The 12,934-nt window shown below is 34.5% G+C and overlaps 1 long non-coding RNA gene across 1 annotated transcript in view; it reads left to right on the top strand.

The window, feature by feature from the left end:
- Window positions 1-9,419, top strand: part of LOC119248314 (uncharacterized) — a 38,873-nt gene extending 29,454 nt beyond the window's left edge. The window contains exons 3-4 of the long non-coding RNA XR_005125902.2: window positions 6,122-6,221; window positions 9,330-9,419. This is a non-coding gene — a long non-coding RNA (uncharacterized LOC119248314). The remainder of the gene's footprint in view (window positions 1-6,121; window positions 6,222-9,329) is intronic.
- The last annotated feature ends 3,515 nt before the right edge of the window (window positions 9,420-12,934 follow it).

Below are 12,934 nucleotides of genomic sequence, written 5' to 3'. Positions count from 1 at the left end.
TTGGTTTAGTTTTTGCTTGTTTGTTTGTTCCACTCTTTCCTATATATACACATGCATGTGGTGAAGCATATATATTTGTTGTTGATATATGTATATGTCCATCTGTAAACCTATGCCTATTTAAGTAAATGTGGATGTGTGTATATATATATATATGTGTGTGTGTGTGTATATATATGCATATATGTGTGTGTATGTGTGTGTCTATGGTTGACTTTGGAATATAGTGTGTAAAATTTAGGCTTTATAGAGTTACTGAGTGACCAGAAACATTGTAATTATTATCTGAACCCATGTTGGATTTAAAATAAAACAAGTCATCTTGTATTTTCTCCCTCTCTGTTGCCATTTTATTCCCTTTGTATTTGGCCATGATTATAGATTCAAATGTAGTTCTAAGAAATGCTGCAGAAATATTAAATATGTCATTTGTCCAGTAACATATTAGTGTTATGTTCACAGCTACAATACCGACTTTGATACAATCCACTTATTTTATTCAGGTTTCTTCTATGTTAAATGTACTCTGTGTGTGTTCTTCACATGCAATTTCTTCACATGTCTACATTCATGTAACCACCACCATGGCCGCAATACAGAAGAGATCCAAGCCCATTATAATACCCAGAGATGTCCCCACAGGCACCTTTTCGTTCTTATTCTTCTTGTTCTTTTCTTTCTCCTAGGATCCACTGCTGTTTAAAGAACAGTGTAAGGATTCTTTGTATGTGCTGAAATTTGGCAGAATGTTAAAGCATTAAGGCCACAGTTATTTCACAGCTTCATGTAGAAGTATGTCATCTATTCAATAACAAAAAAAAAAATCAGTGATGAGACACAATTGATTTATTATAAATTAGTTCACTTAGATGTTCTCACTGACTTGACACGTCATAATATTTGAGAAGCTCTACTTGTGATTTCATTTCTCAAAATTATTTCAGACTCCCATGTAGAGGAATTTTTTTTTTAAAGATTTATTTATTTATTTATACAAGCACTGGGTACAGTCAGAAGCGCGGGAGGGTGAGAGAATTCACCAGAGCCAGAGTGGGGAACAGAACAGGCAGACCGACGAAAAACACTGCTGAGGGGAGCAGTGGGTGCAGCAGGAGAGGTCTGTCGCACAATGTGGGACCCTTACCGGCAGCCAGGGATCATTGAGGGTAGCTTTGCAGCCCAGTGCTCAACCGCTGCACCACCAGGGGAGGCCCTGTAGAGGAAATATTTGGAAATGATTTTGATGTGGTTTCAAAAATCACTTCTACTTACCATTAAAAACATTTCTAGTATTTCAAGTAATCTTGAGTAAAGTGATAAATGTTTTTCTTGACCTTATTAGGAAATTGTTCACGAAGAGTTTGTAGGAGTCATTATTTTCTACAACTACATTTAAAATTTTTTTTTAATGTATGAATAATCTTTTAAAAATATTATTAATGTTGGGTAAGAACTAATATTGTTTATTTGAACATCATAAACAATAGTTGGTAAGAAATGCAACATGTGTAGAATGTGTTGTAGTACCTAAAAATCAGCCTAAAATTCATAAAGAATAATGTACAAGAATAACCAAGGAACTTTTAAGAAAAGGGGGAAAATAATCAATACCAGGAATTTGCTCTATTATGTGCCAATGCAAAATTTGTAAATATGAAAACTTAGGTAGCATAGTTTGAACAAAGAGATAAGCACTTATCTATTGCATTTGCTAGCCCAGAGAAGTCAGAAGGAGATAGACATTTATGGACAGTTAGAAATGACGGCATTAAGAATCAGGAGACTTAAACAATAAATAGTGTTTGGAAACTGGAAATTTATATAAAAGGTTCAGTTCAATTTCTACATGATAAAATACATGAAAATATACTACAAATGTGTTAAATAAAAATTGTGAAATAATAATGAAAATATTAGAAGAATTTGCAGAAGATATATAGCTATATATAGAAAGCCTTCATCATACCATAGTTTTATATATATATATACAATATATACAATAATATATAAATATATAATATGTTTATATAATATATAGTATAAATTATATAACATAAATATATTGTATATATAACTATGGTATGATGAAAGCTTTCTAAGGTAATACCCAAATCCAGAGGGGATAAAACTAGTCACAGATTTGTTATATTCAAATGTAAAACTTTTGTATGCCATAATACCATACTTCAAATGATAGAGCAGGAATACATGATAGAACTATGTGATTCACAAAGGGTTAAAATTCACAATCAATAGTAAAAAGAAAAGTTGGGAAAATCAGCTTTCTGCCCATCTGTTTCTGTGCAGGTGTCTCTTTCTTAAACCTGACCCTTTCACAAAGCAGATCTTGTCCTTTAAGACTGCCCATCCGCGTCTATGCAGGAATCTCTTCCTTTTTCTCTTTTCCTCAATAAACTTGCGAGTGCTGATAAAAAGGTGGGAAAAGAGCACGTGAGAAAGTGTGTATATAATATTTATAATGTAATGTAACATTACATTACACACAGTGTCAGAAGTTGAACAAGTTATACTATCTTGTATTGATGAAGATAGAGACAGGCATATAGATACATTGTACTTAAATTGGTATTGCATTCTGTATAGATTTATGGTTGTAGCTTTTAATCTAAACATTCTACTTTAAAACTTATCTTACAAAAATACATATATATGTACTTGCACATAAACATGCAATCGTGTTCATTTTAGCAGAGTTCATAATAGTGAAAAATAACAAACCACACATATAATGATTAAGTAGATTGTGGTATGACATGTAGCAATCTTTTAGACATACTAATAAGTGAAAAATTATATTGCAAAATGATATAATCTCATTTAGGAAAAAGATATTTATATGTCTGTGTGTCTGAACACATATATGCATATACATATAAGTGTGTATATGTGTATATATATTCTATTAAAAAGGTATAGCTTACACTGTTAATAGCCGTTTCCTTTTAGTAAGGAAAGTGAAAAATGGGGGTGCGAAGAAAGAAGGTAATTTAAAAGAAAATGGATGGAGTATTTTATTTTTATTCTAAATACTTTAATTCTTTGCAATATGCATGTATTTTCATTACTTTTTATAATTTAAAACAATACATTTTGCTACCATAATCCAAAATCTGATAAATAACCTTTTCACTGTCATGTTTGTACAAATTGCTTGTTCCAGCTTGTTCTAGGAAAGTTATGCTCATGTTGAAGTTTAACTAAATGCCAAAAAGATTTTCCTAACTGTTAAGTTACACAACTCCTAGAGCATTAAAAGTCTTATTTTTTCTCACCATCACCAAATATTGAAATTACAATGGAAACAATGCTTAATGCCATTTCTAGTTTGAGACAAGAAGTTGTATTCTGTCATTAATACCCAATTATCATTATCTCTACAACTAAGAATTATTCTACTGCTTGATTCAAAAAGTGTTTTTCACTTCTTATATAAATTACAGTTGTTAGGATTTTAATGATCTCCCTTTATCTGACTTCACCTACTAACTTTAAATTGTTTCTATTGTTTGAGATTTAATGATTATGGTTTCTTCATACTATATATAGCTCATTTACCAATGTTCAAAGGAAAATGAAAAAGAGTGTGAAAGGGGAAAACAAGGTATATCTAGAGCAGAGACTCTAAGTCATTTCCTAAAGAGAGGCCATTTCTCATTTCTAACTTCTTCTGACTAGTAGCACAAACATCCAAACTCTAGAAGTCAAAGGTAGGGACATTAGATGTGGACAGGACCATTGAGAAAGACCTCTGTCCTCTCTGCTTATTACCTTCTAAGCCAGATGAGTGCACTCCTAGGCAAAAGTTGTTCAGATGGTATAGAAAGTAGTCTGAGTGTTAAGCCCTGATCTATTTGGTTGGAAGATGAACTGGAAGCAATGCTGATCTTTTGGGAGACCTCCTATGTAAATGAACTAGAAAACTTGGCCTTTCATTCAACAGACTAGAAACTCCTGAAGGTGGGGCTTTTGTTTTATCTTTGTATCTCTGGTCCTTGATCTTTAATCAAGCATTTATAAAGTATTACTTAAATTAGATGAATGAAACATCCTTCATTTATTTTTTTAATTTTTTTTTAAAAAATATTTAATTTTATATATTTTTACATCATTTCCATTTTTGCACAATGTATGCATTTCATCTTGATTATAGTCCCCACACAATTCCCACTTGCCTTATTTTGATCCTACTCCCTCCTCCCACCCTCCTGCTGTGTCTCTGGTTTATAGTTACTTGTTGATTTTGATTTTTACTTTATTATAGTTAGTCTTTTTCCTGGTCCCTTATTTAGGTTTTCTAAATTCCTGCTATGAGTGAGACCATCTGGTAATTGTCTTTTTCTTTCTGGCTTATTTCACTGAGCATGATCCCTTCCAGCTCCATCCATGTTGCTGCAAATGGCATGAGTTTATCTTTTTGATTGCTGAGTAATATTCCATTGTGTATATGTACCACATCTTCTTGATCCAGTCATCTATTTTTGGGCATTTGAGTTGTTTCCATAGCTTAGCTATTGTAAATAGTGCTGCTATAAACATAGGGGTGCAGGTGCCCTTTTGAATTAATGTTTCTGTGTCCTTTGGGTAAATACCAAGGAGTGGAATTGCTGGATCATATGGAAGCTCCATCTTTAGTAGATTGAGGAATCTCCACAATTTTCCATAGTGGCTGGACCAGTTTGCACTCCCACCTGCAGCTGAAGAGAGTTCCTTTTTATCCACATCCTTGCCAACATTTGCTGTTGCTAGTTTGTTTTTTTAATATGTGCCATTCTCACTGGTGTAAGATGGTATCTCATTGTAGTTTTGATTTGCATTTCCCTGATTACAAGTTATGCTGAACTTTTTTTTTTCATATATCTGTTGGCTGTTTGCATTTCCTCTTGGGAGAAGTTTCTTTTTAGTTCTTCTGCCCATTTTTTGATTGGATTATTTCCTTTGTTTTTGTTGAGTCTCATCAGCTTTTTGTAGATTTTTGTGATCAGTCCTTTATCATTAGTGTTGTGTGCAAAAATTTTCTCCCATGGGCCTCTCCTGGTGGCACAGGTGGTTAAGCGCAACGCTGTGAAGCTGACTGCAGCCACTGCAGCAGTGGTTCGATCCTGGTTGGCAGGCAAGGGTCCCACATAACGTGGCACTCTCCTGTTACACCCGCTGCTCCCCTCAGCAGTGTATTTCATCTGTCTGCCTGTTCTGCTCCCTGCTCTGTCTCTGGTGAATCCTCTCACCCTCCCGCTTATCTGGCCTGTACCCCAGTTCTTGTACAAATAAATAAATCTTTAAAAAATTTTTTTTCTTCCAATCCATGGGGTGTCTCTTTGTTTTGGTTATTGTCTCTTTTGCTGTACAGAAGCTCTTTAATTTGGGCCTCCCCGGTGGCGCAGCGGTTGAGCGCTGGGTTGCGAAGCTGCCCGCGGCCTCTGCGGCGCCGGTTCGATCACCGGCTGCTCCCCGGCCACCAGAGGAGGGTCCCACATGGCGCGCAGACCTCTCCTGCCGCCCGCGGCTCCCCTCAGCAGTGCACTTCGGTCCCTCTGCCTGTTCTGTTCCCTGCTCTGGCTCTGGTGAATTCTCTCACCCTCCAGCGCTTCTGACTGTACCCAGTGCATGTATAAACGAACAAGCAAACAAATAAATAAATAAATAAATAAAACATGCCTCTATTAAAAAAAAAAAAAAAAAAAGAAGCTCTTTAATTTGATGTAGTCCCAGCTGTTTTGCTTTGCTTCACTATCACTGCTTTGGATGATGTATCTTTAAAGATGAAACATCCTTCATTTAAATGCAGAATTGCTTAAATGAATGATGAAAGAATGAATGAACATTCTGGAAACAAGATGGTGGACTTGATTTTTAAAATCGCAATTTGCCAAAGAACAAAGAGGGCCTGGAAAAGGACACAGTACACCAGTGTTCACCAATGTTTGCCTGATGAGAAGCCATAAGTAATATCCTAAAAATCTAATGAAAGATCTTTTGGTCATATATTCTGAGGGCCTTAAGACATTTATATCCTTAGTCAACAAAAGTTTATAAACCAAACATTTCATTCTCCCACCTAAAATGTGGTCATCTACAGTCATGAATGTTTTCTCATACTTAGGGCATTTGTTTGCCTTCAACTACTAATAAGCTGGGTCAACCCAACTCTAATTTCCTGCTAAATTTCTGAAGAATGATATGGACTTCACATCTAGGAAAAGGTTGGTAAATTATACTCTTCCCTCAAAGCCCTTGAGTGATTTTGCATGCATGGTTGTGCTTTCGTAATTCATAATTTATTTCTCTCTCTCCACCTCTCCTACAGTACACTCTCTGTTTATTTAAATAGAAAGAGCTTTCATCTAAGTCAGAACCAAGCCTTGAGAGTCTGGAGGAAGGCATATCTCCTGAAGTTCAAAATCAATTTGGTTGCTATTAACAGCCTTGCTCTTGTACCAGTTTCGGCACTCAGTACTGAAGCTTGAGGCTTTTTTTTTTTAATCTGTAGCTGCTTATTTTGTCTCGGAGTATGGTTAGGGTCCCCAAGAAATGACCCAGAATCAAGTGCTGGGGAGGTACGGAACTTTTATAGCCTGAGACTAAACACAAACTTGAAAGTAAATTTCATCATTAAAGCTAGAAGAAATGACAATAGGATTCCTGCTTCTTTTAAGAGCTAACACCAGAACACCCACTGATAGTGAACACCAGGTATTGAAGATTTTTTTCCTTTTAACAAAGGTCATCTTCTTTATCCAGCTGCCTTTTTGTGTGGTAAGACAAAAATCGACTCAGCTCACAAGATTTACTTTATGTTTCTCCTGAATAACAGACTTTAATGTATGCAGTAGAAGGCTCACTTGCCATTCCTGAAATAAATTGCCATTTGTGATTTTGAAGCTGTTCTGATTTCACCAATAATATGTAGAAGATCGAATATGTTTTACAGTTTATGGAACACTTCAGCAAGAGTTTGACAGTTTATTTTCATAGATCACAAGACTAAGGTGTCTGACACCCATTAGTAGTACTTAGTATGTCCTTATTTAATAAATGTAAACTGAGGCAGTAGGAATTTGATTTCCTTTCTGACCATCACATAAGGGTACAGAAAGTTTGAAAATAAGACTTCCAGTTTGATCACTTTTGTCAACAATAATAACTGAATAGTTAGAAGTTAAAAGCTATAGGGAAAGAATGACGGAACCAATAGAATTGGCAATTATTCAGTTAGGAAAAACAGAAAGCTTGTCACATGCTGATAGCCACACAGAATCCATTTAGACTAAGTTCTTAACTATTGGTAAAAACTGTGAAGAGCTTTCTGATGAAAAAGAGGGCAAAAAATACTAAAAAGATATTATAGCATCTAGGTTATTATCCATCCATATTCACTTAATTTTATATAAAACATGAATGGACTTCAGTAAATCTCAAGTTATGAATCATTAGTTCTTCAAATTTTTTTCCTTCAAATTCTGGTAGGCTTAAGACTTTCTTAATTTAATTAAAAATAATGCTTTAACACCCAACATAGACATGAAGATGGTATATTACATTTACATCTAATAACTAGAGTCACAACTCTGTGACATTACTTATGGGAGTATCAATCTAGAATAACCTTCCAGAAGTAATTTAGCAGTAACAACAAGACTATGACCAAGTGCCAGGAAATTTACTAAGCATTACCTTTATTGTCATATGTAATCCTTGAAACAGCCTATTAGCTAATGTGATAATTTTTATACTTTACATATAAGAAAAATAAGACTTGGTGGGGTTAACTAGTTGTCTGAAAGTCAAACAGCTAGTAGGTGACAGAAGTGGGATTTGATCTCATGTGTGTCAGATGTTAGTAGCTGTGCTTTTAACATCTCTATCTAGATCAAGATTTAAGCAGCTCATATCTCAACTCAGAAAGTCAGCTTCTGGAATTCTATTCTAATAAAATAATCTTTAGTGCTTGTGATGGAATGAAATTTCTTAATATTGGCAAACTCTCATACTTTTCCCTGGTGTAAAGAAAATGCTGTCATTCCAGCTTAATCTCTGCTCTTAACCTCTGAGATGAATCTGTTTTGGTCAGAATGCTATTGTTTTGGAGAATCTGAGCAATGTATGAGAAGTCAAGAACTGGAGGTAGGTAGGAAAATAGAAAAGAAGAGAGAGAATGACAGAGACCAAAAGCCATACGACTTACAGGACATGCCTCCCCCCACTCCACCACCATTGCACCCTCCTCTTGTAGTAGCCTAAATTCTCCTCTCAGATTCCAAGGGTTTGTTTTTATCTGTTTGCTTTATTTTTTATATTCCACATGAGTGAAATCATCTGATATTTGTCTTTATCTGTGTAACTTATTTCACTTCGCATAATCCACTTCAATTTTATCCATGTTATCACAAATGGCAAGATTTCATATATCAAATGATATATCAATGATATAGCAATGATATGTGGTCTTTTTGATACTACTAAGATTTTATAGCTTAATAGTATTCCACTGTGTATTTATACCACATCTTTCTAATCCACTCATCTATCCTTGGGCACTTGGGTTATTTCCATTGCTTAATATTGTAAATAGTGCTGCAATAAACATAGGCATGTATATATCTCTTTAAATTATTGTTTTTGCATTCTTCAGGTAGCTATGTAGGAGAGTAATTACTGGAGCATATGGTATATCTACTTTTAGTGTTTTGAGAAACCTCAATACTTAAGTTATGAATCCTTAGTTCCTTCAAATTGTTTCCTTCAAATTCTAGTAGGCTTAAACTTTCTTAATTAATTAAGAATAATGCCTTCTTTTAACACCCAAAATAGACTAAAGATAGTATGTTAAATTTACGTCTAATAACTATAGCCTTGGGGCTGGACTAATCAACATTTCTATCAATGGCATACAATGGTTCCTTTTCCTCCACATCCTTTCCAGCACTTGTTATTTCTGGTCTTTTTGATATGTGCTATTCTCATGGATGTGAGGTGATATCTCATTGTGGTTTTGATTTGCATTTTCATAAGATAAGTGATGATGAGCATTTTTCATATGTGACCAATCTATATGTCTTCTTTGAAGAAGTGTCTAGTTAGCTCCTCTGCCCATTTTTTAATTGGGTTATTTCTTTTCCTTTCATTGAGTTGTATGACTTCTTTTTTAGATCTTAGATATTAACACTTGTCAGATGTATCATGTGTAAAAACTTTCACCCATTCAATACATGTCATTTTATTTAATGATAGTTTCTTTCACTGTGCAGGAGCCTTTTAATTTGATGTATTCCCATTTGTTTATTTTTGCTTTTGTTTCTCCTTCTGCATAGACAAGTCTCCGATGACATCCCTGGAGCCAATGCTGTGGAGTGTTTTGCTTATATTTTCTTCTATTTTATGATGTCAGGTCTTACATTCAATTATTTGATCCATTTTGAATTAATTTTTGCATATGATGTGAAATATTGGTCTAGTATTATCCTTTTGCATGTGACAACCCAGGACTTCCCAATTATTAAGGGAAGAACAGGGGTATATTGAGCAAGAGAGCACTGTGCCTAATAGCAAAATCTCCATCAAAATTAAATACAATTTAATTTGGTAAATGAATTCAATTGAACAAATAATTACTTGGTACTTGTTTGAGCATCCTGGATGTACATAAATAATTTTTATATATACAACTTTAACTCAATATTTTTCCCTTGGAGTGTCCTCTAACATATATTTCATTACATGTCATGATTCTGAAATAAAAAAAATAATCAAAGTTCATTTTGTAGGTATAATATTAATCAAAATAAGACAGCATGTCTGAATTCTAAGACCTGTCTGTGCATCTTAAAGTATATATTCAAGGCAGAGAATGACAAAGAGCAGAGGAATACCCTAGAGATGGTTATCTCTAGAATACCCTAGACAGGTTATCTTTTTCCTGAGTGTACATAACCCTGATCATTACATGAAAACTAGTTAAATGATCTACAAAACTTGGGTTTCTGAGAAACTTTTCAAGATTTCCATATTTCCCAACCCCCGCCTTTACTTCCTAGGGGTCATAACCCCAATTTTGAATTAAGATGACATTAGTCATTATTCTAAATAGAACTTTGGTAGCCTATCTTTCACCTAGTTAAACGTTTAATTATAAAGATTAAACTACAAAGAAGAAATCTCTGTGGAACAATGGATATGACAGTAAGTTATCAGTTTTTGAAAAGATGCTATCTCCCAGCTAAAACCCAGTATAAAGGCTAGTACTCCAGAGAATCTTCTCCTTGAAAAATGGAGTAAATGAATTCAAACAAAACTCTAAAATATCACTGCAGACATCAAATAAAGTGTCACAAAAATAGAAGGGACAGACTACTTAAAAGAGATATTCTGAATTTTCTAGTGGATTGGGGAGAGACTTGCCCTTCTTATACTTCAAGGGAATGAATATGTAGCAGTTGGAACATGTATAAAAATGTTATACAGTAGCCTTAATATGTGAACTTCATCAACTTGTGAATTTTAGGGGGTTTACCTTTCTTGATATAATTAAAATGTTTTTCAGAAAAGCAAACAATCAGAAAATAGGTTAGTGGCATAATAATTGGAAGCACATTCAGTTGGTACCATCTTCTGCACATACAGTGCTATTTCCTTAGTCAGTTTCTCAGTGTTTCCTCCAATTATATTGAAAATCACTCCAGCAAAACCATATTTACAACTTTTATTGGCAGACCATTTCACAGTTGAATCAGAAAATTTTTCTGATATTAAATTGACCACTTCTGCACCAGATACAAAAATTAACTCACAATGGGCTATAGAACTAAGTGTAAAGTCTAAAAATATAAAACAGCTAGAAGAAAACATGTGGGAAAACCTTTGTAACCTTGGAGTAGTCAAACATTTGTTAGGTATGACACCAAAGTCATGATCTATAAAAGAACAAATTGATAAATTGAGCTACCTCAAAATCAAAAACTTAGGCTCTCTGAAAGATACTGCTAATAAAATGAAAGACAAGGCAGAAACTAGGAAAAGTATTTGCAAATAATATATCTGGTAAATAGCTTGCGTCTCAAATATATAAATAATTGATATATCTGGGCCTCCCTTGTGGTGCAAGGGGTTGGGACGCAACCTATGAAGCTGTCTGCAGCCTCTGCAGCATGAGTTCGATCCCCCTGCCAGCCAGGGAGCAACCCACATGGCGCAGCAGACCTCTCCACTCGCCTGCTGTTCCCCTCAGCAGTATACTTTGGTCAGTCTGCCTGTTCTATTCCCCACTCTGTCTCTGGTGAATCCTCTCACCCCCCCACATCTCTGGCCTGTACCCCAGCTCTTGTATGCATAAATAAATAAATCTTTAAAAAAAAGAATTGATATATCAGTAATAAAACAAAATTTTTTTAAACATGTGCTTCACCAAAGAATGGCAAATAAGCAAAAGATGCTCATGTCACTAGTTCTTAGAAAAATATATGATAAAATCAGGAGACACTGGTTATAATCCATTATAATCACCAAAATTTGAAAAAAGAAAAGGATCTTGCCAAGCGTTGGTGAAGATACAGAGGAATTTTAGTTCTAATTCACATGTAATACTGGTAGAAAAGTAAAATGGTACAATCCCTATCGTAAATATTATAGTTTGGCAGTGTCTTAAAAGTTAGCCCAGATATTTCATGCCTAGATATTTACCCAAGAGAAATGAAACCACATGCTCATATAAAAACTTGTACACTAATTTTCACAAGAGCTTTATTTATTCATTTGAAATACTGAAAATTTGGCAATAACCTGAAAGTTCATCAGCAGGTGAATGGATAAACATATGGAGTTATAGCCACCCTTTGAGGTTCTGTGGGAAGGCATGCAATTGTGATACTGCTATATGCATAAATCTCAAAAGGGTTATGTTGAGAAAAAGAAACCAGAAGAAAAAGAGAATATACAGTGAGTTGTTGCATTTCTACACTATTCTAAGAAGGGTAATCTATAGTGACAGAACACACATCAGATGTTGTCCAGAAAAAGGGAGATGGGGTGAGAAGAGATAGAAGGGGGAGACTACAAAGGGATAATGTTGGGGGAGAATAGTTACATGCATTCTCTAGATCTTGTTGATGGCTTCCTGGATGTCTGCGTGTCAGTGCATCAATTGTCTCCAAAGCTGTTAAAACTTAAGTGAGGGTTTTTTCTTTGGGCTATTCACTTAATATTTAACATTTTGGCTGGTCATTTTAATATTGCATTATTTGCTGATGTTCAACCTTCTTGTTTATTATAACTTTTCCATAGTAAGTTACTGTAAGATTTTCCCTGCTTAACTTACTACAAGAATTCTCATTTTTAAGCACTTTCTCTCATATTGGCTTTGTTGTACAAATAAGGATGATTAGTCTGCTTCCCTTTGTCACCCAAAAATGTTCTACTACTGTTAGACAATTGGAACCTTAGTTTCTTCAAAACTTAAGTGAAAGAAATAGCATTTTACATAGGGTTCTGAGGCTAAATGAAAATATTTTTATAAACTCTAAGGTGCTAGACAAGCAAGAACTTGTATTATGATTAGTATAATTAATGACCACTAGCGTAATTATTTCTAGCCTCTAAAGAGCTGCAGGTTTTCTATAATCAATAGCAATAATGCATTAAATTCAGAACTGGCAGAAACTATGCTTTATTTATTTATTTAATCTCTTGGCACCTCATATAATTCTCAGTATGAGTAGGGATTCAATAAATACTTGAGTGATTAATATTTTCTCCTCTCAATTAGGGAAAGCATCAAAAGAAGGCCTCAGGAGGTTTTTATTATACTTTTGCCCTGGAAAAAAAAAATATGGATTGTATTGAAATGTTGGATGTGGTTGAAAGAATACTAGAATGAGAGTCTAAAAGTTTGGATTACTTTTCTGAAGATACATTTGATGGCATT

The sequence above is a fragment of the Talpa occidentalis genome, unplaced genomic scaffold (assembly GCF_014898055.3).
Source record: "Talpa occidentalis isolate TD23 unplaced genomic scaffold, MPIMG_talOcc4v2.1 talOcc4.16, whole genome shotgun sequence".
NCBI classification, from domain to species: Eukaryota; Metazoa; Chordata; class Mammalia; order Eulipotyphla; family Talpidae; genus Talpa; species Talpa occidentalis.
The sequence above is the reverse complement of the archived record's forward strand: the minus strand, read 5'-3'. Positions and strand labels throughout refer to the sequence as shown.